The following is a 26,886-nucleotide window of genomic DNA, read 5'->3' on the forward strand; positions in this document are numbered from 1 at the left end:
TGTATATATATATATATATATATATATATATATATATATATATATATATATATATACACATATATATATCTTTAAAAAGGGGGAAAAATAACCTTAAATATATATTGATATCTAGTTCCTTTCCTCCCACAGAGTTTAGATTTAATTGGTTTGGGGCGTACCATGGGCGTTGAAATTTTTCAAGCCTTTCTAATGTGCAGTCAAAGTGGAAAGCCACCAAAGAAGGGTTTTTATGCATAAAGATTCCTAGACTATGTGAAACAACACTGATGAATTAGAACCTCTGAGAATGAGGTCCAATAACCAAATTTGAAAAGGTTTCCTTAGTAATTTTAAGGACTGTCCTATTGGGATACTACTTTATTAGAGTAAATGGTTGGCCACCTATTACCAACTTTGTCATCCAACCTTTTATAAACAGGAAAATAAAGGGGTAGAATCTCTGCATCTCTTTGTGGGAAACTTTGCTATTATACATACTATGAAAACTACTCAAAATTTTGTTAAGAACCATTATAACCCTAAGAGTTCAAAAAGTTCATATATAACTGAAATTACAATTTTTTTGATATGCACAATTAAAATGCTTTGTTTTCTAATGTTATAAATCAGTTTCTGGGAAACATGTTTATTTGCATAAAAATTTTGTTGTACTGACATGATTCACTAATTTTCTAAGTAAAAATGTTTTAGCTTTTAGTTATTTTTGAACTAATAGATTATTTTATAATCATGATTATTTTTAATGTGCTTTTCTGATATTTTAGGTTCCTTTTGAATTCCATATCTTTCAAGTGCTTTCCAACTTTGATGAGAAGAAATTGACCATCTGGCTATGGAACTGTGCGTAACAGCTTTGAAAGTATATTTAAAAATTAAATCTATATGCATTTAGATCAGATTATTGAAGATATATAACGTGTTTTAATGATTTCTCTCATATAATAAATTATTTTCTTTCCAATAAAATACTGCTTGTATTTTTAATTATGTTAGTTTATATATCTAGAAAAGTATAAATCATATGAATTTCTCACTAAGATAATTTAATAGTAAATTTTAAGTATTCTTTTATGAGTATATATATTACCATTTTCATTCTTAACTTGATACAGTGCACTTTTTCTACAATAATCTTAATTCTTATAATTATTCTAGTAGGTTTCTTTGGTAGTGGGAAATTTGTTCCAGTTTAGGGATTTTGTACCCTTGTCTTAAGTTGAAATTTCATTTTCATACCCCTGAATCTCTTACCTACTAGAACATCATTCACCTGTGAAAATGTTTCCCATGTGGATTTATTCTATTCCCCTTAGTAAAATTAGTTCCGGGGATATGTAAGTGGGAAAATTTGATTTCTTTTTTTTAAAGTTTACTTGTTCTACTTATAATCTGTGAGTATGTGATAACCTTCAAATTAGAGTCACTGCCAACAGATCTTCTGTAAAACTGTAAAAAAACAGGCATACAGATAATGTAATAGCAGTAGAGAAGAAGACATTATACAGGTCTATATGTTTGTAGTTTGGTAGATAGTACAAACATGAAAGTTTTGTTTTTTCTCAGTAAAATAGGAAGTGACATTATAGAGAACAGAGAGAGAGTCATGAATAATTGAGGAAAGGAAGAAGGTGGTTAAAATAACAAGGAAAATAGAAGGATAAATATACTCTTGGGATGACTGGCTAGGTAGTACCTAAAATACTTAAGTGTCTTTAAAGTTTCTGGTTGTTAATTTAAGTGAGATTAGTCAACATGTTTTGAGTTTTTCTCCAGTTAATTTCCGCATGGGTGCCATCTCTATGCATAGGCTCAGAGTTGAATTTGATGAAAATTGAGATTTTTAAAGGTAAATATGACAAATTTGGAGGAAAGCAAAAGTATTGATATTCAAGAGATTGATTATAATGAGTCACAATGAAAGTATTCTGGTTAAGGAGTAAAGTAAGAGAAAGTTGAGATGTGGTAGAAAATGGTATAGCCAATTGTAAATTGCAGTATAGTTGTAGATGTGTTAAAGTTTCTTACTAGTAGTAGGAACTAGAAATTTGGTTGTTTGAAATAAGAACAGGGTGACTAAAATTGAAAATATCAGTGCAGTGATTAATGACTGAAGTTCTAGGATGTGAAGATGGGAATAGGATGAGGCCAAATAATGGAAAGAGATGAATTTAAGAAATTAATAAAAAAAGTTTGAAAGTATTATGTAAGTGGATTTTGAAATTGTCAAGAATTATGACAAGAGCCAAGGAGTAAATTATCCTTAGAGCATATAAATGTCAAATATGTAAGAAACAATAATTTAAAAACTTTAAAACTCTTGAGTCCCTATCCTGCAATACTGACAGGGAATTAAATAATAAACTATTTTACTTTACTGAGATATATGGTTTTATGAGGATGGGTTTTAAATTGAAATCTTGTATCTATGACTTGACTTTTAGCCTAACTTGACTTTTTTTCCTCATTTTCCATGGGGATAATAGTATCTACTTTAAGGTTGTAAAGACAATTTGGTGAACATAAATACTGAATACAAGTCTGATATATGCTATTCAAGTATTATGTTAGCTCTCATGGTAGTGGTTTTCAGCTGTATTAATTTCTTTAACATTTCTGATACAATAATTTTGGAAGGAAAAATGTATTAAGCTTACAATTCTGAAGGTCCAAGAATATGCCACTGACCTTTTAACTCTCAGGGTTCCAAGGTGTATGGCATCACAGAGGCAGGAGTGCATGGTGAGAAGAGATCACATAGTGAAACAAGAAAATCAAGAGAGTGGGAAGGGGCTAGTCTTGCTCTTTTGCAGGAACCCCTTTCTTGGGAATTAACTGGGTTCCCACAAGAACTATTAAATCTTGGCTGAGGGTGATGTCCCTAATGACCCCAGTCATTAGGGTTACTAGGCTGGTACAAGGTTCCACTTTTACAGTTTTCTCCATTTCAAAACTGCCACACTGAGGAACAAGCTGCCAACGTTTATACCCTTGGAGGACAAGCTGAAACTGCCATACTATAGTATCAGCTCATCTCATTTCTGAGTTGTGTGAATATTCTTAAGTGTTATAAAACCTCAGTCATTCTTCCATTTTAATTATCACTTAGATGCCCAACACTTCCACTGGTTTCTTGCCTCACTTGGAGGATCATGCTATTTAACAAATTTAGGAACTTAAATATTGAGGATTTAAGTATCATACAAATATACCCTACCTATTCTCACTTCATAAATAGAGCATATGGCCCAAGTGTCGAATTTGAAAGATTTCTAGAAATTGTTCAGAAACTTTTTTTCCCCTTCTGGATAGAAATAGACCTAGATTTGTTAACCATAATCCTGTCAGTAATCTAATGATAGTTCCTGGTCATTCCTGAGTCCAAAAAAGGAGTTATCATGGTATTGAGAAAGTACTGATAATATAATTTGAGCCTATTTAGTTCCCTGTTTCTTTTTCTTCTTACTAGAGGATTTGGCATGTAACTGGCAGTGTATAGGTCAAATACATTACAGCTGAGGGTGAAAAGTGAAATTTTATCTAAAGGAAATTTCATCTAAAGGAAGAAGCATCGTACTACAAAATCAAGTGGGAAACTAGGTATTAGGCAGCTGAAAACAAAAGTATTACTGCAATGTAAGATATGTAAAATTTATTCTTATGGTTTTCCATTTGTGCCTCCATCCAAGGCTGGACTAGTGTGAGGTGAATGTGACACCAAGGGTATAATATATAAGGAGGCAGTTTCTCTCAGAATGGCACAAATACCCTTCACCCAGTCCTATTCATGATTGTGTCTTTTGTATTGATAACATGAACAGAAACAGCATAATCAATCCTTATTAGGTAAATCACCAAAGGGCAATAGTTTTCAAGTTGCTGTTTTAGATTCTATTTAGAAAATACTGTTGTGCAAATGAGACTCCTTCAGAATCAAGTCCAAAATATTCTTTCAAAGAAGGAAAGGGAAGAAGTCAGTACCTATGAAGCATTTAACACTCAAATGGTATTTTGCTTAATGGTGATAGTAGTTATTTTATCTTTATTCCACTTCCCTTTGTAGTAGAAAGTTCTTCATGTCTCATCTGTAAGAATAACATATACATTACATCAATTGTCTTTACTAATACATATAAAAATGGTAACTTCATTGGGATTATTCAGAAGAAATGAGAGCTAATCATATGTGTCAGTAACACAAAAGGTAGAACTGATGGTTCTTAAGGGAAATAGAGAATTTCCACTTCAAGTACTTTACTGTATATCCTACCCTGAGATTTCATGCAAAGTAGAGAGGTACAGTATTCACATGAAAGTCATGAGGGTACAGGGAGCAAGACAGTTTATGAGCTTTAAAGCAACATGGAAAGTGATAGGATATTGACAGAAATTTAAAATATTAATGATTAATATACAAAGACCTGAGAGGCAATTATATCTATTTTTAAAACGTATCAATTAAAAATGAGAAAAGGGGTATTTGACTCTAAAAGAACAATTCTAAAATAATTGTATCTTTTTAAAATTATGAGGGAGCACTTATGGTCCTTATGTGCTGAAATCTTTGAAAAATCTAAAAATTCAAGAAGAAAATATGAGCAATTGTATGAAACTTTTCAGAGCTTAGAAAGATTGGTATACAAAATACTGCTTTACATTTTTCTTGGGAACATAAGTAAACATTGCAGAAACGTTCATGGAATTCATAGTACCAACTGTGTGAGGTAATAGTTTCTTCTGTGGAAGGAAAAGATGAAAAAAATTCTATGGTTTGTGGACAACTGTGTGTGTGTGTGTGTGTGTGTGTGTGTATGTATATGTATATGTGTATTATGTTATTTAAAGATGTGTGTGTGTGTCTGTACATGTCTATTATATTACTTAAAGAAATTTTTGGCAAAATATCAACTTCCATTAAATCTGAGTCATGGGAAATGGGGCCCCCTTCTTTTTTTTTTTTAATAGCCTTTCTGTATATTAGTGTTTCACAACTTAAACAAAAATAAAATAATCAAATGCCTATAAACCAGTGTTTCTCAACCATTTTTTCCCCTATATTGGCTTTGCGCCCAGGGAACATGTTTTAGACTTTTTTTTTCAATCCTAATCACCTTCTGCAGTATTTTAAAGCCACACTATACTGTATATCTGTTTATGTGTCCATATGGATACAGAGTAAGATTTTTCTCCCTTCCCTGCCCCTGGAACCAAATTATATACCACATTAAGACACATGATCCTGTTCAATAAAACATTTTAAAAATTAAGACCTTAAGAAATCATAGAGTGAATTCTGTAACCGTAGCTGATTTAAACTAGACATCAATAATAGAAAAAAAGTACATTGCTAATAACATGGGTTTAAATGGACTATTCAAGAGAAATTAGAAAATATTTGAATAACTGAGTAAAAATAAAAATACAATATCAAAATTTGTGAGATATAACTAAAGGAGTATTTAAAAAGAAAATCACAAGTTGATTTAATTTTTCTTTTCTTTTTTTTTTTTTTTTTTTGGTTGCAGGCATTGAACTCAGGGGCACTCACTGTAAGGCACATCCCCAGCCCTATTTTGTATTTTATTTATAGAGGCAGGGTCTCACTGAGTTTTTCTTAGTACCTCGCTTTTGCTGAGGCCGGCTTTGAACTTGTGATCCTGTGCTTCAGCCTCCTGAGCTGCTGGGATTACAGGCATGTGCTACCATGTCCAGCTCAGCTTTTCTTTTTAAGAAACTAAAAATGGAAGACTAAATTAAACCCCCAGAGCAAGTAGAAGGAAAAAAAAAATTAAAACGAAACTTGAATCAGTAAACTTAAGCATGAAACAGAAAGAGAAAATAAATTGTGCAAATAATAGCTAATTCCAATAAATGACCAGAGAAATTGAAATAGTTATTGCCAGGCTACCAAGAAAAGATGAATGACAAATGTCGAGAGTAAAAGGTTATCATTGATGAGGGCTATCATTAAATCCCCAAATTCTAAGAAGGTACAAATGGAATATTTTGAACAATTTATCTCCACAAATTTGATGAAAAGAACAATTTCATGAAGATCACAAACTGCTGCCTATTTAAAAAGTAGGTTATCTGAATCCTATATATGTTTAAGAAATTTACTTAGTAGATAAGTTTTCACATAAGGAAAACTCAATAGTTTTCCCATATTGTTTCACTGATGAATTCTGCCAAACAATAAAGGAAGAAAGTACAGTACGAATCCAGCATATAAGACCATTCAAGAAAACTACAAATTGCTACTTTTCATGAATATGAAAAAAATCATTTTGTCAAGTGTGATTTATTTTGGGAAATACTGACTATTTGAGCCTTTGAAAATCATTGTAATCAAGTATAACAATAAAGAAAAAGCATGTGATCATCTTAATTAGTGAAGAAGAGATGGTATTTGACAAGATTAAATATCTACTTATAACAAAAACTCAGGAAACCAGGAATGATACAGACCCTTAAACTACCAGTGTCTATAGAACCTATCTTCATTTTGATGGTGAAATATTGAATAATGAAAGTCTTTCTCCTAAATTTGTAAACAAGGAAAGGAGGTACAAACTCTAGATTCCTGTTCAGCCTCTCACTAGCAGTATGGCCAGTGAAATGAAAAAAGAAGAAAGTATAAAAATTAAGAATGAAATAAAGTTGTTCTTAGAGATGGCATGATTTGGATGTAGCAAATACTTAAAAATTAGCAAAATGGCTCCTACAAACAATAAGTGAGTTAAGGTGTATGTGAAAAATCAATTGTACTGTATATTTTCAATAAACAACCAGAAATTTAATTTCCTTTTCAATATTACTTCTCATGATGCCAAATCTAAGAAAGAATTGGGTGTATATCACTGAAATATGTGCTAGGCCTGAATGTTGGAAAATCTTTGCCAATTTTTTATGGAAAGATGTATACCCTAGCTGGGTAAGAAGATTTGTTAAGATGTCCACTCTTCCCCCACTTGGTTCATTCTCTTTAAAAAAATCCCTGCAGAATATTTTGTTGATGTTACCAGGTTAACTCAGATTTGTTTGGTTTAAAGCAACAGAACAAGCAGAACCACCAGGTTTGAAAACACAGACAAAACCGGATGGCTTATATTACAAATCCAAAACTTATTTTAAAGATACTCAAGATAGTGTGGTATTGACAAAATAAAAGACACATAAATCATTGAAATAAAAGATCAGCAATGGGCTCACACACGGCCAATTAAATTTTGACAAAGGGAGAAACCAATTCAGTGGAGAAAAGATAGTTCTTTTCAATATTTAAGAGAAAAATCTGACACCTGTATGAAATAATAAGGAAGACCTCAACACATTTCTCTCACTTTAGGTCTATGGATCATAGACCTAAATGTAAAATGTAAACTCTGAAGTCCCTGTGACCATAGTTCAGCAAGGAATTCTTACATACAACACCAAATATTGGATCAGTTATTTTTAAATGACAAAAGATACAGAGGATTTCATCAAATAAAAATAGTTTGCTTTTCAAAAGACAATAAAATTTTAAAAAGCCAGAGCTTAGAGACTGGGGTTGTGAGGCGCTGGGTTTGATCCTCAGCATCATATATGAATAAATAGAAAGTAAAGGTATTGTATCCATCTACAAGTATATATGTGTGTGTGTGTGTGTGTGTGTGTGTGTGTGTGTGTGTGTGTTTATATATATATATATAAACACACATATAACGTTTTTTTAAAAAGTCAGGGCCTGGGAGAAAATTTTTACAAACCATGTATTTGATGAAGATTATATCCAGAATATAAAAAGAAATCTCAAAACTAATAAGATATCTCACACACATCCTCAAAATGGTCAATGGGCTGGAACTGTGGCTCAGTGGTTGAGTGCTTGCCTAGCAAGTGTGAGGCACTGGATTCAATCCTTGGCACCACATAAAAATAAATAAAGGTATTTTTAAAAAATGGGCAATTAATTTGAACAGGCACTTCGCCCATGATTTACAAATGGCAAATAATTATGTGAAACATTACTCAACATCATTCGACTATAAACGAATGTAAAATATAGCTACAATAACACCAACACACTTAGAATAGCCTGAAAAATTCTAATAATAGCAAGAATTATCAAGAATGTAGTACAACTATAACTACATAGCTTGTAGTCATGCAAAATGGATAGATAGCCACATTGCAAAACACTTTGAGGGGCAGTTTCTTATAAAGTTAAACATCAATGTGACTCAATTAGAGAAGTATCCAAGAAAAGCTGCTCACACAAAAATGTATATGTGAGTGCAGTGCTTTTATTCATCTATTCATCTTTCACAATGGAAACCCAGGTATTTTTCAACTATTGTAGTACATCTGTATAAAGTACTGATGACTGCTATGTGAAACAATATGACTTTATCTTAAATACATCGTGCTAAGAAGCCAGAGTCAAAAAAGTTACATACTGTGACAACATTTTCATGAAATTTTGTAAAGGTAACTTGTATGACAGAGAAAATAACTGGTTGCCAAAAGTCAGATGTGAATGAGTAAGCTGAATGACTACAGAGGGTCAAGAGAATTTGGTGGCATAATAGAAACATTCTGATTGTGGTTATTGCCATTCACTGTATCTAAAACTTGTGGATCTGTATACATTGCACAAAGAATTTCACTCTATAGAAAAAATAAAACTGCATTTGATGAAAAGAAGTCCTGCCCCTTTATCACTGCTTGATATAAGTAGGATAGAACTTCTGTTAAAATTTAAGCTCTGATCCACTTTGTTATCTTTGGCATGAAATATGCTATTATTTAATATTAAACATGCTATTTTCACCTTTAAAACTATGAAAGAATTTCTTTTTTCAAGTGAATGAGTTCAAGGGTTTTTTAATTTAATTTATGCTCAGTTTCAAATGTAAACAATGTCTTTAGCTTTGCTAAAGGAGATGGTATTCATTGATTTTTATTTCTATAAACCCACCAACCAATATTTAAAGTGTTTAATAGTGCATTACTCTATCTCTGTGTAGAAAGGAACATTTTACTATCTCTGGAGGCAGAATTGTAATTTAAAAACTAATTCTTGAGTTCAATAAGTTATCTCACCTTTCTGACTCTTGGCTTTCACATTTATAATTTGGGTATAATTAAACCAACCCAGCAGTGTTGTTTAGGAGGCAAATACATGCCCACAGATATAAAAAGCGTCTGTTACTACTCCAGATACATATGAGGTGACCTCTATATTAAAATGTATGTATTTGTGTTTGTGACATATTTTATAATGTACCTTCATATATAAAATCTTCATGCCATTCCTAAGAGATGGGCAGCCTTACATCCCCCTTTAGATTCAGCAAACATAAAGTTTGTCTAATACTAAGGAAAGGATTTAACAAAGAATCAAATTTCTTACTGTTGATCAGATAAGGCTTTTTTTTTTTTAAGAGAGAGAATTTTTTAATATTTATTTTTTAGTTTTCGGCAGTCACAACATATTTTCACACGGTGCTGAGGGTCGAACCCAGCATTCTGCGCATGCCAGGCGAGCGCATTACCGCTTGAGCCACATCCCCAGCCCACAGATAAGGCTTTTGAGAGCACTTTGTGCCAACCTAAGCTTTGTAAGGGTTCAATATCTTTGGCCTTGCATTCCTAAATTATCCTATCTTGAAACAGAACTGACAGATCTTACCTCAGAGAGAGGTGTTTTACTTTTAAAAGAGGTGAGTAGTTAAGTGATAAGAAAAATATAGAAGTAATCTTTATGAGCTTTATAATCACTGCCCTAAAATATAATTGGTAAATATAATCACAGTATAAATGGGGCAAGACTTAATTGAAACAGTGACATTAAGCTTCTTTAAGTTACTGTGAATTTATAGTATTATTGATTAAATACTGATCATTACTAGTGTAATCAGAATTTAGACATATCTCCTTTTGCTGTTAAGCAAATCTCAACATTGTAAAATTTTTAAATTTTGTATGTTTAATACTGATTCATTAAGAATCATGGCATAAGTTAGATTTTAATACACAAAATATAAAGCCTACAGAAATGTATTAAAAGCATCGTGGTATATGTAACAGCAAGATTTAGATTTGTCTAGACAACTTGGATTTGTCAAGTTTTTTTAATGTGCAGGAATACTTTGACAATGTAGTGTGAATTGATTAACTTTTCTCTAAAAGCCATAACACTAGACAAGATAAATATTATGTAATCAGATGTTAGACGTTTTTACTTTTTGCTTTTAAATCTCTTTATGTAAGACAGATTTTAATTATTTTTATATTGACTATTAAGGAATTATGGCATGGATAAGATTTTAATACCCAATTCAATGAAATTTGAATAAAGGCAATAAATTGAGAAATATTATCAATACAATGCTGCCATAACATAAAAGAACAGATACAGTTTGGATCTCTTGTCTAGAACTGCTCTCCAGGTTAACCTGCAGCCCTTCTGCCTCACACAGTGAAACTGTTTTGATGTAAAGACTATAAACTTATGGTGACTATACCCATAAATGTAGCAGATGCTTTAGGAAACATTTAGAAAACAGCCTTGTTAGTGCAGTATTATGATCCCAGTTGGGGGGAGTTGTGAAACAGCCATAAATTTGATTTAGTAGGAAGATCCTGGGAATAAGAGAACCAAAGTCTGAGATAAGGTTTGCAAACATTCTCAAGAAAATTGTTGTATTCCAATAGGATTGAAAGAGATCATTAGAAAGTAAACCCAAAGCAGACTTGAATACTCCTAGAACTTTGTGTTCTCCTCCCAAATACAGATGTTCAAATAAACAAATATGACATACTAACAATTGTTAACTAGCTCCAACTGGGTCCAGATAAAGATGATGAATATGTTCTAAGAATTAAAATAAACATTGTCTGAAGAATCAAATGAAATATGATGATAATGACTCAACACAGTAAATCTCAGCTAAGAAGTTGAAACAGTAAAAAAGAACCAAATAGAAAAATGACATCAGCAAGATGGCAAAATAGCTAAGTCCTAGGCCCTCACATGGTCCATACAGAAAATCAACAAAATACTTATGGGAGATACCTAGAAACTGGTTAAAAGGTCTGAGTCTCAAACAAGCACAAAACCAATTGCATAAAAGCTGTATAGGAAATTCAGTATTCTGTCCATTCACCAAAACCATACCACTCTTCCAATCCATGTGGGAGGCTTATTTAGGAGGAATCCTGCAACTTCCTGTTTCTCTATAGGAAGGAAAACCAGTAGAACATACAGCCAACTGAATTGGAGGAGGCTGCCTAAAGGACTTTTTTCTGTCTTGTCTGTATCCACTGAATGACAGAACAAATTACCAGGTGGGGGGTATTGAATAATTAGACTTAGAGGAAACACAGTTGAGTCTGCAAATCCTGGGGTAGACTGTAGATGGCTCACAAGGTCCATGATTTAAGGCAACATCAAGAAGAAAAGGAGAAAACTTCAAGGAGATTACATGCAAAAGCTCAGGAGGGACTCATACTCAGAACTATGGTTTGAGAGACACTGTAGCCAGACTATGAAATCTCTGTGAAACTAAATTGTAAAATATGGGTGTGTCAGCTGATTAATGAAATGACAAATAAAAGAAGGAAAACAAAATGGAGAAAAGGAAATTATACAAAGAAACAGGTGATCAAGACACATTTAAAGGAACTAATTAAATTTCCATGAACCAAACACTAAAAATTGGATAAATAGACAAAGAATTAAAAATTACTGTCATAAGATGCACAATGAATTAAGAGAACTTGGTTAATAGTTAATTAAATAAAACAAAAATGATGCATGGACAAAACAAGAATACCAACAGAAGAGAGAGGAATTATGAGGGGGAGCCAAACAGATAGTATGTAGCTGCAGAACACAATAAGTACTAAAACTCGAGAGGGACTCAATAGCAGACCTTACCAGACAAGAAGAGACTTGAAAGGACTTACGGTATACCATTAAATGGAACAGCATTCATATTATGGAACTCCAGTGGGAAGGTATGTGACAGAAAACCTATTTAAAGAACTAATAAGTGAAAATATCCCAAATATCAGAAAAGAGATGGGCATTCAAATTCAAGAAGCTCAAAGAACTCCAAAAGTATACATATAAAGAACCTACACTGAGACACATTATAAACAAACTGTCAAAATAAAATCTTAACATCAAAATAAAATTCCCATGTAAAAGGGAGCTGTTATATTACCACTAGATTTATTTTAGCAGAAACCTCACAGGCTGGATGATAGTGGGATTATAAATTCAATGTACCCATAAGAAAAATATTGTCACACCAAGAATAATATGTCTAACAAAGCTGTCTTTCAAAAATGAATGAAAAATTCAGACTCTCCTATATAAACGAGATAAGAAAGTTCATCACAACTAGTTATGCTCTACAAGAAATATTAAAGAGTCTGATAAGTTGAAATGAAGAAGAACAAATAATGCAAAATCACACAAAAATGTAAAATCCCTGGTAAAGATACACATACAGAGAATACAGAAGCCTTTGGTATTATAATGTAAGTGAACAAATCACTTATAAATCTGGTATAACATTCTTTAAAGCATGAAACATGGTATAAGCCAAATAGTGTTTTATATACAAATGAAATTAATTTTTATCAGTTAAAAATAGATTGTTATATCTTTACTTATTTTTATTTAGTATTTGTAGTACTGGGAATATAACCCAGGTCCTCATGACACCCCAAGCCCTTAGATTATTATAAGTGCAATGGTAACCATTGTAATATGCAAACTGGCAAATAAGAAATAAAACATGCCACTGCCAAAAAAAAAAAAAAAATCAGTGAAACACAAAGGAAGACCATTAGAGAGGAAAAGTGGAACAAAAATCCTATAATACCAAAAAAAAAAAAATCAGTAATTTATTGAAATGAAAATGGGTTGCATGCACCAGCAAAAATACTTAGGCTAAATGGATAAAAAATAAGATACAATGATATGTTGCCTATTAGCAACTAACTTCATATCTAAAGTTAAAAATGAAAAGGTATAAAAAGATATTTCAGTTATATTAGAACCTAAAGGTAGCACAGATGACCATACTTACACAAAATAGATTTTAGGACAAAAATTGTCACAAGACAGAGAAGAACATTGTATGGTGATGAAAGGATCAATTTAAACAGAAGATAAATGGTTTAATATGCACCTAATATCAGAGCACCTAAGTAAATGTACTTAGCAGACATTGATAGTACTCATGGGAAATATAAGAAAAAAATAATGGTAGGAGACTTCAATATTCCATTTTCCAGCAATGGATTGAAAAACAGTATTCATGAGGAAACAGAACTTGAACAACACACTAGAAAAATCAGATCTACCAGGCCTATATAGAATAGTTCATCCAACAACAGAACATACATTCTTCTCAAGCAACAATGGTATACTCTCCCAGATAGCCACATTAGATCATGAAATCAATCTTAACAAATTTAGGAAGATTTAAAATGTACAAAGCATCTTTTCTGACCCCATAATGGAATATAAGCAAAAAATCATATCAGAAGAGAAACAAGAAACTCCACAAATATCTGGAAATTAATGATGCATTCTTAAACGACCAATGAGTCAAAGAGGAAATGACCAGGGAAATTATAAAATATATGGAAAGAAAACCATAACAATTTATGGGATGCAGCAAAGCAGTTCTGAGAGAGGAGTTCATAGTGGTAAACACCTGTATCAAAAAGAAGAAAGATAGCAAATCAAGAACCTAAATTTATATCTTAAAAGAAGAACAAACTAAATACAAAATCAGGAAACAAAAGGAAAATAAGAGTATGAGTAAATACTAGCAATATAAAAATCAATGAAATCAAGATTTTTTTTAATGATCAACAAAGTTGACAAGTACTTAGCTAGACTAACAAAAAAGAAGTTTTGAATGTCTAACTTAGAAATTACAAAGGAGACATTACAACTGAAGTTATAGGAATAAAAGGACTCATAACATTCCTTTGAGAATTGTATGCTGACAAATTGGTTGACCTAGAAGAAACGGAGAAATTCCTACAAAAGTATGATCTACCAAGAAGAAATCAAGAAGAAATAAAAATCTAAATACACCTATAACAAGTGAGGTTATTGAAGCAATAACAAATACCTCCCCACAAAACAAAGCCCAGGATCACAGCATTCACTGCAGTTTTTACTGAACACTTAAAAAGGAATTAACATCATTTTTTCGCTCTAATTCTTCCAAAGAAAGGAACAGGAGGAGACACATCCAAACTCATTCTGTGAGGCCAACGTTACCCTAATACCAAAATACCCAGCACAATAAAATTATAGAACAATATATCTGGTGAATGTTGATATCTAAATCTTTAACAAAATAATAGCAAACTAAATTGAAGAGCACATTTAAAGGACCATACATTATGGCCACCGATATTTATACATGAAATTTGGAATAATTCATCATATATAAATCAATGAATGTGATATACCACATTAACAGAATGAAGAACAAAATAATATGATAATGCAGAAAAAGCATTTGATAAAATTCAACTTATCTTTATAATAAAAATACTCATCAAGAAAGGAAGAGAAAGTTTCTTGATATATTAAATTTCATATGTGAAATGCCTGTAGTTAATATCATACTCAATGGGAAAGGCTGGATTTTTTTTCTAAGATTAGGAAGAAAACAAAGATGCCCCCTCTAACCACTATTTTTCAACATATAATTGGAACTTCTAGCCATATCAGTTAGACAAGAAAAAGAAATAAAAACATTCAAATTGAAAAGGGGAAGAATTTAAACAATTTCTGCTTACAGACAGCATGATCTTGTCCATAGAAAACTCTTAAGGTTTTATACACATAAAACCTGTTCTTATTAGAAATAATAAGTGAATTTGGCAAAGCTGCTGGATGAAATATCAGCAAATTCAGTTGCAGCAATAACCAAACAATAAAAGAAATATAAGAAATCTATTTATTTTGACATCAAAGAGAAGAAAATACTTAGGAATAAACTTAAGCAGATGAAAAAACATACATTAAACATATTGCTAAGCGAAATGAAAGGAATACAACAAATAAATGGAAATGCATCCTGTGTTCACGAATTGGAAGATATAAAATTGTTAAAATATTCATACTACTATAATGATCTAAATTCAATTCAATCTTTATGAAAATCCCAATAACATTTATACAGAAGTAGCAAGAATGTCTCAAAATTCTGTGGAATCTCAAAGAGTCATGGACAGCCAAAACTATCTTCAAGAGGAACTAAATTAGAGGGCTTACACTGCCTGACTTTTTTTTTTTAGTATTTTTAGTTGTAGATGGACACATACCTTTACTTATTTATTTACTTTTATGTGGTGCTGAGGATTGAACGCAGTGCCTCACACCTGCCAGGCAATCTTCCACTGAGCTACAACCTCAGCCCCAACACTGCCTGATTTTAAGTATACAACACAGAAAAAAAAATAGTTTAGGCATGTGCTACTGGATATGAAGAGAAATATACAGGCCAAAAGAACAGAACAGAAAGCCCAGAAATAAACCCCTGCACATATGGCCAAGTGATTATTGACAGAAATTCCTAGACTAAACATTTGTCTTCAACAAATAGCACTTGGAAAATAGAGTAGCCACGTGCAAAAAGAATGAGTTGGACCTTACACCACACACAAAAATTAATTCGAAATGGATTAAAGACCGAATGTGAGATCTGAAACTATTAAAATTCCAGAAGAGGGAACTTTCCAGAATGTTCAGTGAGAGGCGGAGGAGCAGCAGCTGCCTGGGCTGTACACAGTTAAGTGCTCCTTCCCACTCCTCCACAATGCCCCCAGCACGCTCATGGGCTGTAGAAAATGGTGAAAGAAACCACTTACTATGATGTTTTGGGGATCAAACCCAATGTCACCCAGGAAGAATTTTAAAAGGCTTAGAGAAAACTGGCCTTGAAGTACCACCCTGATAAGAATCCAAATGAAGGAGAAAAGTTTAAACAGATTTCTCAAGCTTATGAAGTTCTCTCTGATGCCAAGAAAAGGGAATTATATGACAAAGGAGGAGAACAGGCAATTAAGGAGGTTAGAGCAGGTGGTGGTTTTGGCTCCCCCATGGACATCTTTGATATGCTTTTTGGAGGAGGAGGAAGGATGCAGAGAGAAAGGAGAGGTAAAAATGTTGTGCACCATCTCTCAGTAACATTAGAAGACTTATATAATGATGCAACAAGAAAACTGGCTCTACAGAATAATGTGATTTGTGACAAATGTCAAGGCTGAGGTGGTAAGAAGGAGCATTAGAGTGCTGTTCCAACTGCTGAAGTACTGGAATGCAAATAAGAATTCATCAGATAGGACCTGGAATGGTTCAGCAAATTCAGTCTGTGTGTGTGGAGTGCCAGGGCCATGGGGAACAAATCAGTCCTAAAGATAGATGTAAAAGCTGCAATGGAAGGAAGATAGTTCGAGAGAAGATGATCCTGGAAGTTCATATTGACAAAGGCATGAAAGATGGACAGAAGATAACATTCCATGATGAAGGAGATCAGAAGCCAGGATTGGAACCAGGAGATATTATCATTGTGTTAGATCAGATGTGTTAGATCATCACCTCTCATCCAAGTCAGATTGTCAATCATGGTGATATAAAATATGTGCTAAATGAAGGTATGCCAATTTATTGTAGACCATGTGAAAAGGGTCGCCTAATCATCGAGTTTAAGGTAAACTTTCCTAAAAATGGCTTTCTCTCTCCTAACAAACTCTCTTTGCTAGAAAAACTCCTACCTGAGAGGAAGGAATTAGAAGAGACTGATGAAACAGATCAAGTAGAACTGGCGGACTTTGATCCAAATCAGGAATGATGGCACCATTATAATGGAGAAGCATATGATGATGATGAACATCATCCCAGAGGTGGTGTTCAGTGTCAAAGTTCTTAATGGGGCTAGTGAATAACACTCACTGCAGGCATATTATATGCAGTAGTGAATGCGTGAAGGAATACAATCATAATATCTCACTACTTCCTATTGTTTTAATATTCAATTATAGTAGTGTTTTAAAAGTTAAATGAAGAAGAAATGCAAATATAAAAGCTCTTACTTTGCCCTGTATGTATGATGACTTCAGTGTGCAAGAAGTTGTGTAATACCTGTAAAAACTACTTTTAAAAAAGTCCCCCCAGCATTTGTTAGGCCATACCTTATAATTGATTTCAGCTGTGTATGATGAAAAACTTAGACTGAAATACTAGGTATATGTGTTGATTTCAGTGTATGACCCTTTGTTGTTAAGCTATAAAATTAAAACTGTATATTTAACTGACAAGAAACCTTATTTTGTAAAAGATTGTTGGTCTTTCTAGTTATTTGTATTAAGTGGGACTCTTGTAATGCCTCTTCCTATGTGGTTTTACATTATCTTTCCTCGAATATTCCTGCATTGCCTCAATCTACTTGAAGGTTGTATATGTATAATGTATAATTTCACTTCTGGTATCAGTGAAAGAAATGATAACTTTCGAAAGAAGAGGTTTATACTGAAAACATCATCATTAAATTGAAATATATAACAGATATCTATGAAATGTCCCTAACATTTGCAAATTTATTAACATACTTCTAAGTCATCTTTGCCTTCAAAAGGAAATCAAGAGAAATTAGAAAAAAATGGAGATAAATAATGACCTTATAATACATCAAAATCTGATATATCTTATCAAATTACAACACTTGACCTAGTCAGTCTTTTTAGTTTTAATCATGCCATTCTCACATGTATCTTATTGTATGTGTGTGTATATGTGTATGTGTCAGTTTTAATCATGCTATTCTACTGTAAGTAGCTATTTTTTTGAGGACATTAACACCTAACAAGTCTTGTAAGAAAAGAAACGTTAAAGCCACATACTTCATGAACATAGATGCAAAATCCTTAAGAAAATAAACTTTCTAATATGGAAAATAAGATAATAGATCATTACCACATGGAACTTATTCTATCAAGGAAATTTTTAAATATTTTTTTAGTTGTTCATGGACCTTTATTTTATTTATTTATATGCAGTGCTGAGAATCAAAGCCAGTGCCTTGCACATGCTAGGCAAGCACTTTATCACTGAGCTACAACTCCAGCCCTAGGAATGATTTTTTTTAATATTCAACAAACAATTAATCTCATGCCTATAATCCCAGCAGCTTGAAAGGCTGAGACAGGAGGACCACAAGTTCAAAGCCAGCCTCAGCAAAAGTGAGGCAGTAAGCAACTCAGTGAGATTCTGTCTCTAATTGAAATACAAAATAGGGCTGGAGATATGGCTCAGTGGTCGAGTGCCCCTGAGTGAAATCCCTGGTAACCAAAAAAAAAAAAAAAAAAAAAAAAAAAAAAAAACAACAACAACAACAAAAACCAATATGATCTAATTTACTATTTTACATTAAAGGAGATGAAAAAAGTATTCAACAAAATTCTTTAAATATTAATTGTAAATGACAATTTGAGAAGAAAATAGTCTCAACTTGATAAAGGTATTTGTAAAAATTTTATAGTTAATGTCATTCTTAATGGTAAAAAAATTGAATGTTTCTATATTAGTTTAATAGGGCTAACATAAACACACACACACACACACACACTATGTGGCTTCAATGACAGAAATTTGTTGTTGGAAGTTAGAAAGTCTAAAGTTAATGTGACAGCACTGTTGCTTCTTTCTAATGCCAAAGTAGGAAGGATCCTTCATATGTTCTTCTCCATGACTTATAGATGACCTTCCTCTACCTATGTGGTTTTACATTATCTTTCCTCATGTATAGTATCTTTGTGCCAAGTTTACCCTTTTTACAAGGACAATAGTCATCTTTAATTAGGGACTATTCTAGTAACCTAAGTCTAACTGGATCACCTCTGTAAAGACCCTTTCTCTAAATAAGGTCACATTCTGAGGAGTCGGGCATTAGGACTCCAACCTGTGAATTTTTGAAGGATACACAACTCAACCCTATTAGTTTCCTTTTAGAGATCAAGAACAAAGTCAGGATGTAAACTATTCAATAGTTTGTTGGAAGTTCTAGCCAATGCAATAAGGCAAGAAAAGGCATAGATATAAAAGAAAGAAAAAAATGAAAATGTTTTGTTCTCAAATGCCATGATTATTTATGCAGAAAATCCTACAGCATCTCTTTTTTTCATTGATTTTATTTTTTTAAATACACGACAGCAGAATGCCTTACAATTCTTATTACACATATAGAACACAATTTTTCATATCTTTGTATATAAAGTATGTTCACGCCAATTCATATCTTTATACATGTGCTTTTTTGCATTACAATTATTATTATACATATATACCACAATTTTTCATGTCTCTGTTTGTATATAAAGTAGGTTGACACCGAATTTGTGTCTTCATACATGTACTTTGGATAATGATGTCCATCACATTCCACTATTCTTGCTAATCCCCTGCATCTTAAAAATGTAATTCTTAGAACTAATGAATGAATTTATCAAAGATAGAAGATAAATTCTATATGTAGTAGCATCATTTGGAAAGTGATTTTTTAAAGAAAATACTTTATGGAAGGATATAAAACATAAAATAATGGATAACAAATATGACAAATAAGACCCATACAATGAAAAGTATAAAACATGTAGGGGAGGAAGATTGTCAACCTTACTGGTTCTTAAGAAAATAAAAATTAAAGGCTAAATAAGATAATCATTTTGCAATAGAATGACAAAATTAAAACCCCAAAAAACAAAACAAAAATAAACAACAAAAAAGGCAATGTAATGTGAATGATGTGTAGCAACTGAATGTCTTAAATTACTAATGGGAGTATTTGCTATCATGTTGGCAAAGAGTTTCATAATCTTTATAAGTGTATACACTTAAAATGAATACCCACAATTTTATTTCTAGATATTAAGAAGAGATACAAAATATAATTCTCTGAAAAGTCTTTTTCTTGCTTTTTTCATTGTAGCTTCATTTATGAGAGCCAAAGATAAAAACAACCCAAATGTCCATCAACATGTAAACAGATAAACAAATGATGAGAAGTTCATAAAACAGTATACATCACAGCCATATAAATGATAATACTACTACAATATAATTTTTTTTAAAATAAGTGTCACATTGATTCAGCATTTAGGTAAGTTTCCCTTGTAGAACAACTGATGAAGTTCAAAGACCAAGTACCTCCCTTATAGAATTCTCACTCTGTGTGGCAGTCTGATTTCCCAGGTTCTAGGTACCAAACAATTAGGTTCAACTCCCATTACCTAAAGGTCAATAAAATTATTCAAAGGAGCTAGTCCTAACCACTCCCTACCCCTTGCTTTCCCATTCTGTCCTATAGAAACCATAATGAAAGTGCTTGCCCATATTTCCCTCTATACTTCTGCCTGATATTTTTGTGTTCCATCCTAGTACTTCCCCTGAGGAGTTTTGTATGGTATATTGTTTCTCCCTAGGATCCATGAGCATAACAAGCTCTTAAACTCCAGTTTCCTTCTCTTGATCTGTATCTGCCCTCATCCTACTTCACCCAAGAAAATATATTAAAAACACTGATAAACACAAAAAACATACTTAAATTCATTTCCTATGGATGCTGTAACAAATAAACATTCTCTTAGTGGCTTAAAACAACAGGAATATATTCTGTTACAGTTCAAGATGCCAGAAGTCCAAATCAGGGAGTCAGTGAGGCAATGCTCCTTTCAGAGGCTCCAAGCAAAGTTCAATCTTATTTCTTCCAGTTTTGGGTGGCTGCTGGAATTCCATGAGTTGGGACCACATCACTCCAGTCTCTGCATCTTTATTTTTCTGTATGTCAAATCTCTCTCTTCTTCCCTCTATTAGGATACATGTCATAGCATTTAGGTCCATTGTGAATAATCTAAGATACTCAACCCATCCCAAGATCATTAATTTAATCTCAGAAGTTCTAGAAAATAGGGCTTGATGTCCTTTTAAAATTTTTAATAGATTTTACTTTTATGAACACTTTTAGATTCATAGCAAACATGAATGTATAGTACAGAGTTTCAATATATCCTCAACTTAACCCCACAATTCCACCCCCACTAAACTGCACCAGAGTGGAACATTACTACAATTGATGAATATACATTGACATACATTTATCACCAAAAGTTTACATTATGGTGAATGATTGTTATTGAACATTTTATATTTTGACAAATGAACTATGATATGTATTCACTTTTAAAGTATATAGAATGGTTTCACTACTTTATAATTCATCCATATTCCACCTATTCATCCCTCTCCTACCCTTAACCTCTGGTGATCACTGATATTCTTACTTTGTTTGCCCTTTTGTTTTCAAGGAATGTCATATATTTGTAATCATACAGGATGCATTTAAAAAAATTTTATTCATTTGGTATCATGCATTTACATTTCCTTTATAACTTTTCAGCTCATTTCTTCTTAGTGCTAAAAAATTATATATACACACATAAGCATACATACATCCCTCAGTTTATCCATTCACCTTCTGAAGGGCATATTGCTGCTTCCTAGTCTGGGCACTTATAAATAAAGATGTCATAGACATTGGTTTGTGGGTTTTGTGTGAGCATAAGTTTTGGCTTGTGTTGGTAGATACCAAAGTATCATGTTTTTGGATTACATGGTGAGAGAATGTTTAGTTTCAGTTCTAACATTTTACACTGATACAAGCAAATGGTTGCTGTCAAAATTTTGGATTTTCAGCATTCTAATAAATGTGTAGTAGTTTCTTGTTTTAATTTGCAACTCTCAATGAAATATGATATCAAATATATTTTCATATGCTTAACTTACAATCAACATATCTTTTTCACAAAATATCTGTTAAAATATTTTGCCCAGTATTTAATTGGATTGTCCATTTCTCATTGCTGAGTTTCAAGGGTTCTTTGTACACTTTGGATAACAGTTCTTTATCAAATGTCATTTGCACACATTTTCTCATAGTCTGTGGCTTGTATCTTGATAACATCTTTAACAGAATGTATGTTCTGAATTTTAATTAAGTCCAGGTGATTAATTATTTTTTCATGAATTATGTCTTTGGTGTTGTATTTAAAAAGTGATGACCACATCCAAGCCTACCCAGATTTTCTCCTCTGTTATTTTCTAAGTATTTCATGGTTTTGCCTTTTATACTTACAGTGTGGTCCATTTTGAGTTATTTTTTGTGAAAGGGGTAAAGTCTGTCTCATTATGTTTTTTTTCAATTTGGATGTCCACTTGTTCTAGCACCATTTATTGGAAAGTTTATCTTTTCCCACTGTATTTCCTTTGTTCTTTTGTCAAAGATCAGATGGCTATATTTATGTGGATCTATTTTTGAGTTCTCTATTTTGTTTCATTGAACTACTATCTTTTTTTATAATTATTGACTTTGGCAAAGGATCTAAGAGTTTTCTTTGGACTTTAAAAATCTCTATGGTGTTACTTTCGTTGAAAAAATAGAAACAAAGTACATAATTTCCACTATGATGAAGGGTAAAAAGAGATTTATAAAAATAGTATGAAAGAAGAAAAGGGTATAAAAAGAAGAATAAATTTGATATTAAGTGGATTCAAACACAAATGTATTAATTACTTTCAGTGTAAATGGACTAAATGTTTCTGTTAAAGAAAAGCATTTTCACACATGATATTAAAAGTAGGGATAGAAAAAGAAATAAAGTTAAAAAAACAGAACAAAATAATCTATGAATAGTCTAACAAAATAAAAGCTAGTATATCTTTGTTAGTATTGAAAATATTAGCTTTAAGGCCAAGTAAGCACAAAAGATAAAAATAGTTATTCTTTAATAATAAAATATTTGACTCTGTATATTATCTATTCAAATTATAACTCACCTTATAATCCATGTTTAAAATAGATAAGGCTAAAAAATAGTAATAAATAGTAGCTCACAATTAAATTGGGAGATATTTAACATACCAACCTCAAGAGTTGTTAAAACAATAGATTTGAATAGCATTTAATTAACCTAATCAAATGGAAATATAGAGAAAATATTCTTTTGACTATTGTGTACATCTGGGCTCAGAAAGTGAGTCTTTATAAGGTCAAAATAGACCAGAATATGTTAACTGTAGTAATATCACATGTTTGCTCTTTAATGATTATAACTTCAATATTATGAAAATATTATTATTTAATTTTATTTAAAATTATTATTACAGTTGGTTTCTTACAAAGGTGCCACTTTAATAATATTATTAAAATATTATTAAAGTTGGTTCCTTACAAAGGTACCACTCAGTGGTCTCTCTACTGGTGTTGTAGTATATCATAGCATATTTATCATATTCTAATCTGAAATTGTTGTTATGAAGCATCTAACTTTTGCCTTTCTATTGAATTAAAATTTTTAAATTTTTTAAAAATACCTTCATTTTATCTATTTATTTTTATGTGGTACTGAGAATCGAACCCAGGACCTTGGATGTGCTAGGTGAGCATCTACTGTTGAGCCACAACCCCAGCCCAAAATTATTTTTTATTTTAATTTGTACTTCCCACATTATCAGAAAAATTGGGCCTCTTTTATACATTTGGCAACTTGGGTTTTCACTTAAGATTCCTTATTCCTTTTTCTGCCATTTTTGTTTTTAGATTTGTCTTCTTCCTATTGAGAATCTGGAATTCTTGTATTCTTGTTATTTCTTGTTATATATTGCAGATATATTCTTCACCTCTTCATCACTTGTTTTTGAATAATTTTTGTAGTGTAAATTTAAGTAATCTTGAATTTTGGTAATAAATAGGGAGTGCCGAAAGTATGCTGGCATTATTATTTGGTTTAGCTATTTACCATGCAAAAAGGTTTTATTACTCTTTAAATTGTTTTTTGTTATACTATATGTCACTTGTATCATTCTTAAATCACATCAATAAAATAAAATTTTAATTAGATAAGTGGTTCTATGTGACCAAAAAGTACAAATTATGAAATTAAATTTAAAAATAAACAAGTAGGACAACAATATATTAATTTTATATTGAAGAATTTTTTTATATAATTCTCAGAAATTTCACTGGTTACGTAAAAATGAAAGTCTGGAAAATACTGAAGTAATTATTCCAATAGTGTCTTTGATTGTTAACATTTTCTGATTCTATGATTTATTCTTTCCTTAAATTTTCATATCCCATGAAAAAAGAAATGTATAGAATATTTTATGAATTAAAAAGCTTACAGGAATCTAGTGGATGTATCAGTCAAAAGGCTATGCTGTAGTAAGAAAAAACTCAAAATTTTTCAGTGGCTTCAAATACTAAGTTTGTTTTTCATTTTCATCTAAGATCAGCAAGGGACTTCTTATTAGTCCCTTTGCAATGGCAATAAAATCTTTATTTTGACATATATTTTAACAATTTAGGAGGCCCCTAAGTAAACATTATTTTTTTTTCTTGCATTTCATTACAAAAGCAAATTACCTGGACTTCCTCAAATTCAAACAGGTGTATATTTCACCTGCAGGGAGACACACCAACTATTGTGAACAATTGTCCATCTGTCTGTGACTGTGAAGTTATAATTGAAAACTACCAGAAAGAAATAATTCCATTTGAGTTAACACTTGAAAAGCAAGAAATGTATGAAGAACCCTTACCACTTCCACAGTCTTCTAAAAATATTATTAACTAAACAGAACTCTATATATTCCAAAATACGTTCACCAACGATACTTTGTCTGATTTTCATAACAAGCGAGACTATAGGAAGAGCTCACTGAAGAGTTAGACTACTTTGTCTTGAATTTCAGTCCAATATTTTCTACAATTTGACAATGAACAAATCATGTGGCCTGCTTTTTTTAATGTCTCTGTTTTCTCATTTCAAAAATAGTGATAATCCCATTTGACAGGGTTATCCCATTCCTCAATATATGTCCAAAGGAGTCAATATTAGCATATTACAGTGACACAGCCACATCAATGTCTATAGCAGCTCAATTCACAATTGTTAAGCTATGGAGCCAACCTAGATGCCCTTCAACAGATGAATGGATAAAGAAAATGTGGCATATATACATAATGGAGTATGACTCAATCATAAAGAGAATGACTTTATGTCATTTGCCAATAAATAGATGGAGCTAGAAACTATCATGCTAAGTGAAATAAGCCAATCCCCCCAAAATAAAGGTTAAATGTTTTCCCTGATATATGGAAGCTAACCCACAATAAGGGGTTGGAGTAGAAGTTCAGTGAATGAAGGGAAATGAAGGGAAGAGAGGGTAATAGGAAAAGGAAAGACAGTGGAGTGAATATGATATAACTTTCCTTTACATATATGAATATACCACAGTGAATCTCACCATGATACATATTGACAAGAAATTAATTAAAAAATAATTATGGGTAACCGGCAGATCAATCAGTAGAGGCAGCGGGTGGGAAGAGGGTAAGGGAAAAAGAGGTACTGGAGTATGAATTAGAATAAGTTATATTCTGTAATTGTATAATTATGTTAAAATGTATTCTACTGGTTACTTAAAAATGTAACTAAAAAGAACCAATATAAAACTTTATTAAAAATAGTGATAATCATAATTCAATCCTTCAGGGCCGTCGCAGGGTGTGGGGGTAGGTCAAACTGATAAAGCATGGAATTAGAAAGCAACACTCAATACATATTGTTAATATCCTTAGAGGATTCTGTTCTTTCATCATATTCATTAAAATACTACCACCCTCATTTCCAAAGTGAAGACTTTAATGAAATCTGTAGATATCAATTGATTATCCAAGGTTCACATCATAGATGGCAGAACTTACACTTAAAACTAGGTTTCTTTTGTAGTCACTTTATTTACATTCTAGTCTCACTTATTTTATTTAGCTAATTTGACCCAATTAGATGATGATACAATCTTTATGGTTAATTTAGCAAAGTTTTTTTCTATGTATATTAGTTTAAGTGATTCAGGGAAAAAAGAAAAAAGATTAGTTGAGAGTGGAAGAGGATATTGTAGAAAAAGAAAGTGAAACAACTGTGTAGGTATGGTGTAATCAGAAAAGGTTGCAGAACAGCAAATTTAGCAGAGGAAAGACAGTGGTTGGCTCAGGAAGCAAGGGTGAGGCCAATGCGGTGTCATTATGGAGATTGGATTACTGCTTATACAATTTAGATTTGAAGAATTGGAACAGGGCTGTAGGATTGCATTTTGAAAAGAAGAGGTTTTGTAAAATTTATAAAATTCCAGCATTTCATTCTTTTCTGCTGATCAGAAAAAAAAAAAAAAAGCAAAACTGAGATTTTCGTCATTTCTCAATTGAAAAACACTTAACTGTGGTTTTGAGATATTGCTGATTTTAAGTTGACCTGGTAAGTGGGTTTTAATATTTTCTTGAGTTTAATATAAGTCCCCTCTCCCCTTCATCCACCCTTTTTGTCTTGAAATAGGTGGTTTCTGTCATATGGTTTGATACAGTTCAGAGCTTCACAGTCTATTTTAGGTTTGCTGACAGCTCATGTTTCAGTGTCTAACAGAACAAACTGTACTATTTATGTTGGAAATGTGACTGAGTGCTGGCTCAAAACATTTCTCTAACTTCAGAGATCTGGTAGGAAAACTTCATTATCTTTGCCTTCTTTATCTAACCTTCACGTGGGGCTTATCCTAAGCTTAGGTTTATTTTCTTTTTCCTTACTTCTGGTGGGGACTGCTGATGGGTGAAGGTTTCCTGTTTTGAGAAAATCTTACATAATACAATGTAAAATTCAAAGAAATTATGGCTTCTTTTCAATAAGAACAACTATGCACTTGATCAAGTTTTATAGCAATAATACTAACTAAAGCTTTAGAATATA

General features: G+C 32.0%; 2 protein-coding genes and 1 pseudogene across 5 annotated transcripts in view; all 3 read left to right on the forward strand.

Annotated features, from left to right (window-relative positions):
• The window catches only part of Rnpc3 (RNA binding region (RNP1, RRM) containing 3), a 42,530-nt gene extending 22,494 nt beyond the window's left edge, over window positions 1-20,036 (forward strand). Inside the window, exons 15-16 of one of the 4 annotated variants that reach the window (XR_001505378.2) lie at window positions 768-843; window positions 20,016-20,036. The gene's annotated coding sequence lies outside the window, so the exon portion shown is untranslated. Of the gene's footprint in view, window positions 1-767; window positions 970-5,525; window positions 5,542-20,015 lie in introns of those variants that run through there. The other 3 variants (XR_007351815.1, XR_007351814.1, XM_015502623.2) reach the window with 3 other exon arrangements.
• LOC125620220 lies at window positions 7,661-18,100 on the forward strand (annotated as a pseudogene).
• Window positions 20,037-26,158: 6,122 nt separating the features above from the next.
• Window positions 26,159-26,886, forward strand: part of LOC107156562 (amylase alpha 2A) — a 71,054-nt gene continuing 70,326 nt past the window's right edge. Inside the window, exon 1 of the mRNA XM_048814627.1 lies at window positions 26,159-26,400. The gene's annotated coding sequence lies outside the window, so the exon portion shown is untranslated. The remainder of the gene's footprint in view (window positions 26,401-26,886) is intronic.

Source organism: Marmota marmota, unplaced genomic scaffold (genome assembly GCF_001458135.2).
Source record: "Marmota marmota marmota unplaced genomic scaffold, marMar, whole genome shotgun sequence".
NCBI lineage: Eukaryota > Metazoa > Chordata > Mammalia > Rodentia > Sciuridae > Marmota > Marmota marmota.